This window comes from Cetorhinus maximus, chromosome 2 (assembly GCF_964194155.1).
Source record: "Cetorhinus maximus chromosome 2, sCetMax3.hap1.1, whole genome shotgun sequence".
NCBI classification, from domain to species: Eukaryota; Metazoa; Chordata; class Chondrichthyes; order Lamniformes; family Cetorhinidae; genus Cetorhinus; species Cetorhinus maximus.
The window spans coordinates 141,348,493-141,354,917 of record NC_135880.1 but is presented as its reverse complement, the minus strand read 5'-3'; positions in this window follow the sequence as shown (position 1 = coordinate 141,354,917).

Genomic DNA, 6,425 nt, shown 5'->3' with positions numbered 1-6,425 from the left:
TGGAAAACACTGCACCAGAACCATTTGATGGGTGAAATCAAGAGAAAGGAAAAAACTGGGGCAGTGTCTGGAAGAGTGAGCAAAACCTGGAGTAATCTGCAGCTAGGATTGTGATGATGCGAGTCTTGGACTTATTCAAAAGACACCCTGTGAAAAATGTAATTTAAAAGAAAACTTGGGTGGATGAACTGAGATGGACTCTCATGCATCAATGTTATGATCTTGCATTCTATTCTCAGCACTGCAGTGAATGCAGCTCCAGATGCTGCAGGCTTATAAAAATGATTTGCTGACATCTTTTCAAGTAAAACTAATTAATGAGGTATTGATCTTAACAATGAAGGCAATCACAGCCCGCCGGTATTATGGAGTTCAATATTTGTTAACATACGGCTCTTAAAAATATTTGTTAAAGATTTCATTTAAACGTTGTAGCACAAACATTAAGGCCAGTTAAGTATGCAAGTGGATAGAGGCCTTTTCTTTGGTTAAGATTTAAGAAGGCGTAGCTTCTACATAAAAAACTTTATAACAATTAATCATTTGGTAGTACAGAACTTGAATATTGCTGAAAAAGCTGTTGAAGTTTTTCACCTTGCACTCATCAGGACAGATACACAAGAATACCAACTGTAAAAACTGCAGGAGAAGAGAGTGCTGATTTGATTGGCAAGTGGTTTCTGATTGGTAGAGGCATTGCCATGGAGAATGCACCAGGAAACAGTTAACTACCAAGCTTTTGTTTAAGTTCAATCCAGGCAGGTCAATTCTGATTGGTCAAGGCATTGCCATGGGGAAGGAACCAGGGAATGACTGACCCACAAGCTTTTGTTTAGATGAAAAAGCCACAACACATGGACTCGCTCCTTCTGTCTGCAAAGGACAGGAAACTGTGTGTGAATATACGTAGCTTCTAGCACACGTAAGTGAGCCACACTGCAAGCCACAATTGGTAAACAATCCTGATTGTGCTAGGAATTACACTGACAACCAATTTAAGATTATCAGTCAGGCTTTGCAAATTGCAATTTTTGCTTTATAAATCACTGCTGGCTCTCTGATCAATTATTGACTAATTAATAGATTAGTAATTTCTCAACAACAGGTGTTAGGCTAACTGGTCTATAATTCCACAATTTACCATTCTCACCTTTCTGAAAAAGCTGAGTGACATTTGCGATTTCCAAATCTAAAGGAATAGCTCCTGAATTGAGAGAACTTTGCAAGATTATAGTTAGGGCATTTGCAATGTTCTCACCTACTTACTTTAAAACACTGGAATGAAAAACATTTGGTCCTGGGGATTTGTCATTTTTTAGTGCTATTGTTTTCTTCATTAATTTTATTTTACTTACGTTAGTTTTGGTGGGACCATATCCCTCATTCAGTATTAGTATTATTAGAGTTTTTTGAGGTTAACAGGAACCAGTAGATGTGCTATACTTGGATTTCCAAAAGGCATTAGATAACCACACAGAAGATTAATACACAAGATAAGGACACATGGAGTTGGAGCTAATATATTAGCATGGAAAGAGGACTGGTTAACCAACAGGAAGCAGAGACTAGGGATAAATGGGGCATTTTCAAGTTGGCAGGCTGTGACTAGTGAAGTGCCACAAGGATCAATGCTGGGGCCTCAGCTCTTTACAATTTATATTAATGACTTAGATGAAGGGACCGAAAGTAATATGCAGATGATACAAAGCTAGGTGGGAATGCAAGCAGTGAGGAGGACACGCACTTTGGTGAGACCACACCTGGAGTATTGTTTTGGTCTCCATATCTAAGGAAGGATATACTTTCATTGGAGGTAACACAACAAAGGCTCACAAGGCTGGTTTCTGGGATGAGAGGTTGTCCAGTGATGACAGACTGAGAAAATTGGGCCATACTCTATGGTGTATAGAAGAATGAGAGATGATTTCATTGAGACATACAAGATTCTGAAAGGGCTTGACAGGGTAGACACGGGAGGGGGTCTGCTACCTGAACTAAGGATCAATCCTCAGTAATTCTAGAAATAACAATTTTTTTTTCAGGGATCAAGATTACTTCCATTCAACTTTTCAGTGTGACAACTTCCACTGTAAACTCCTGCTTATTTTTGTGTCTTGCTGGATTATGGCTATTCTTGGTAAACATTCAGTTTGTCTGAAATAAAAACAGAAAATGCTGGAAAAACACAGTCTGACAGCATCTGTGGAGAGAGAAAAAGAGTTAATGTTTCGAGTCCGTATGACTCTTCTCCAGAGCTCTGTCAGACCTGCTGAGCTTTGCCAGCATTTTTTGTCTTTGTTTCAGATTTCCAGCATCCGCAGTATTTTGCTTCTATTCAATTTGCCTGCTTGGTCTATTATTTTGGATAGAGCAGCATTATGAGTGACCGGTTATGAATGTACAATTCTTAAGGCCTGTTTGAGGTCCCCTTTGCAAAATTGGTTTGTCAGGAACACATAGTCTTCATGCAGCCTAAGAAGTGGCCATTAAAGGAACACATAGTCTCCATACAGCCTAAGAAGTGGCCATTAAAGGAACACATAGTCTCCATGCAGCCTAAGAAGTGGCCATTAAAGGAACACAGTCTCCATGCAGCCTAAGAAGTGGCCATTCAAGGAACACATAGTCTCCATGCAGCCTAAGAAGTGGCCATTAAAGGAACACATAGTCTCCATGCAGCCTAAGAAGTGGTCATTAAAGGAACACATAGTCTCCATGCAACCCAAGAAGTGGCCATTAAAGGGATCCACTCAGTCCTTCTCCCAGCTCTACTACAATGATGAAAACCACCTCCGGCTTCCACCCAATCTCTCCTGATCACCCCACCCTTCCAATTTCCCCTCTCTCCTGAACAATTCTCATTACCCTCTCAATCAGTCTCTACCTCCCAATTCTTAACTGCAACTGGGCAGAAATTGGGATCTTCAAATCTGCACCCTCGTATAAAGGGTATGTTAAAAACAGATGGATAACAACCCTAAATATTATGGAACATGTCAGTGGATAATGGGATATTTATTAATCTGACAAATTGCTTATGATATGTGTAGTTATAGCACCATCTAAGGGCAGAAGCAGTAATTCTTGTATAACACTTTCACAAAACAACGAATTTGATTGAATATTAATGCAGCGAAATGGAACAAAGTGATCTACCTCATGATCTATATATTGCAAACAAATTGTACATGCCAATAGTCTTTAAGCATAAGTGGCCGGTAATTTCCTAGAAGTTGCTCCCCAGCCTGCTATCATAATTCCACCAGAAACTTATCGGAGACTCCATTTCCAGTGAAGTTATGGTAACAGAAGACAAGCAGCTCTGAGGAAGTGCCCAATTTTGTAACGCAGCTTTAAGCATCTATTGGGATAGCACATCATACATTTGTATACAACAATGTGGTCAACCCTGGAGCACATGACAACTCCAGAATGATCTGCACCCAGCAAAGAAAATAAGGACTGTTGGAGTTTCAGAGTTGGCAGCTGTGATTTCTATCATTGATGCTTCAGACACCAGAGTAAAGTGGGATCTATCCGTTTTATAGTGTTCTGGTTAGTGCTCATTGATTTGCTTTCTTGTAGAAGCTCGTCACAGTCAATACTAATGATCTGGCGGGGCATACTCCTGCAAAGGTGCACATGATGGACAGGATTTCCGAGGGTACCATGGGTTTCCAATACCGTGCCTGGAGACAAAACCTTGTAATTTTTTTTTGTGAGAGTGGGGATTTGCTACAATCCCTGGTCTGTTTCCTGACAGAAGTCAATTCTTAGATAATATCCTTAGATCCTTAGATAATATCACCACCATCAACACCCCTTTGTCCTTTTGTCTATGACATCTTTGGCAATCCCTTCTTTGCCTCCACCTATCACTGGCCCCTTATCCAGCTCTACCTGTCCCACCCCCCTATACCAGCTTATATTTTGCCTCATTTCTCTATTTCCTTAGTTCTGATGAAGAGTCATATGGACTCGAAACATCAACTGTATTCCTCTCCGCAGATGTTGTCAGACCTGCTGAGTTTTTCCAGCAGTTTTTGTTTTTGTTTCAGATTTCCAGCATCCACAGTATTTTGCTTTCATCAATTCCTATCCATTTGCAAATGGACCATCAGCAAAAGGAAAATCTAGATCTTAATCTCAGGAGCAAATACCCTGCAACTATTGTTCTGGCAAGACATATAAACACAATAGGAGCAATGCTGGCAAAACAGCATCTAATGACCATCCCAAATTGTCCTGTGGGCATCAAGTGTCTACTGTATAGTGTGGCACTAGAGTCTCACGTAGGCCAGAATAGAAAGCCACAAGTGGTCACACTAGACAATTTCCCTTTCCTAAAGGATTTTAATGAACTTGAGTTTTTTTACAACACAATGTTTCAATACTCATTTTTCTGCTGATAATCCACAAATTATCAAATTTATTGTACTCTGCTTCACAAGTCGTCATGTAGGAATTTGAACTCAAGTCGTCATGTAGGAATTTGAACTCAACGCCCTTGGATCAATCCCAAGCTCTCATTACCTTTCTTATTTTGACAGTTCCATTATCTCAAGCATTTTACACATAACACTACTAGGAGAGCTCTATTATCGCAGAAGTCCCATCTTTTCAGAAAAATTTGGGATGGGCAAAAACGCAGCACTACTCACACCCAGAGAATAAATAAAAGAACTATTAACTTTCCACAAGCATTCTTCTGCAACCATCCCTCCACAGACCCATTGTGAAGTGTTTTAAAATATTTCTAAGAAATGCAACATGGGATTAGATAAATACGTCTTTTCTTCGTGCTTAATTTTTTTTTAAATTGCATAATTTACAAAAATTATAACAAGGTAGTAATGTGACTAAATAGTTCCAATCACATTAGCCCACATTGTTCCCATACCGATTCAACTTTTATCTACATAGCTAATCCAATCCTGAATGTTAGGAAGACAGAGTTAACGTTTCGAGTCCGTATGACTCTTCATCAGAACTAAAGAGGAATAAAAATGTGGTGAAATATAAGCTGTTTATGGGGCGGTGGGACAGGTGGAGCTGGATAAAGGGCCAGTTGATGGGTGGAGGCAAAGGAGAGATTGCCAAAGATGTCATAAACAAAAGGACAAAGGGGTGTTGACGGTAGTGATATTAGTTAAAGCATGTGCTAATGGTGACATTAAGGGTAGAAAGTAGGATGAGTGACAGATAGCCCTAGTGGGGGTGGGGTGGGGTGGGGGGGAAGGGATCAAAATGGGCTAAAAGGTAAAACAATGGATGGAAATAAATTTTAAAACAGTATTTTGCTTTTATAAATCCTGAATGTTCATAGTTTCTGCTTCAACCTCTAACCCTGGAAATGAATATGCAGAGTTCTGAAGCTGTAGAAAAGTGGTTTCTCCTTCACTCTCGTTCCAAATTTCTTAACATTTGATTTTCAAGCATGTATGTACTCTTATATCACAAGGAAACAAAACTTTTTTTTTAAAACTTACCTTGCTAGCCCTCGATTCAGTTCTCAGTAGGTCGCTGTTGAGGAACCCAGCAATGCTCTTTTCCTCGGGCCTCCAGTTAAAAATCACAGATCAAGCTCCTAGTTACATTATTGGCACCTGGTATGCATATTTAAAGAGGACCTGTCAACTTGGGGATGGGTGCTTTTGCCACCTACAACTTAAAATTCCAGTTGGTCAAATGAGGGTTGGAAAGATATGGACATGTGCCCCACAGAGATGAAGAGAAATTTTTTCTCTCAGAGGGTTGTGCAACTTTGGAACTCTCTGCCTCAGAACGCATTGGAGGCTGGGTTATTGAATATTTTTAAGGTGGCGGTAGATTGATCTCCTTGCCTAACAAGAATCTAAGATTATTGCACCTAGATAGGAATATAGAATTTGAAACACAGACAAATCAGCCATGATCTTATTGATTGGCGGAGCAGGCTTGAGGGACCGAATGGCCTACTTCTGCTTCTAATTCGTATGTTCCAGTTTAACTGCCTCCGCTCACCTGGTTTTCGATCATTTGCATCACGTCATTTGTCATGTCTGCGGCTCATTTACATAGCCTTGCTCCCATGAGAAAGGCTAGCTCAGTGGAGTTTCCTGGATTTACACAAATGACACTCAAAACTTTAGGTGTAGTGCAGCCCAAAGTTATCTAATTGTTGAACTCAGATTTCTGGAGTTTAACAGTGATTTTTTTTGTTTTTAATTCTTATTGACAAAGTGTTGTCAGTTAGGGTGAAGCTGAAATTTTACAAAGCTCACCCTCTCCTCAAACATTTATAAGGACTAAGCAGCTGGAATATCATTCCCAAAGGACATACCTAGGATCTGGATAATGGTGAAAGAGGAAAAGGAGCAGCAGAGACTGGAAGTTCTGATAGTGAGGTGCCATGACAGAAGAGAGCAACCCATTCACAATTACAC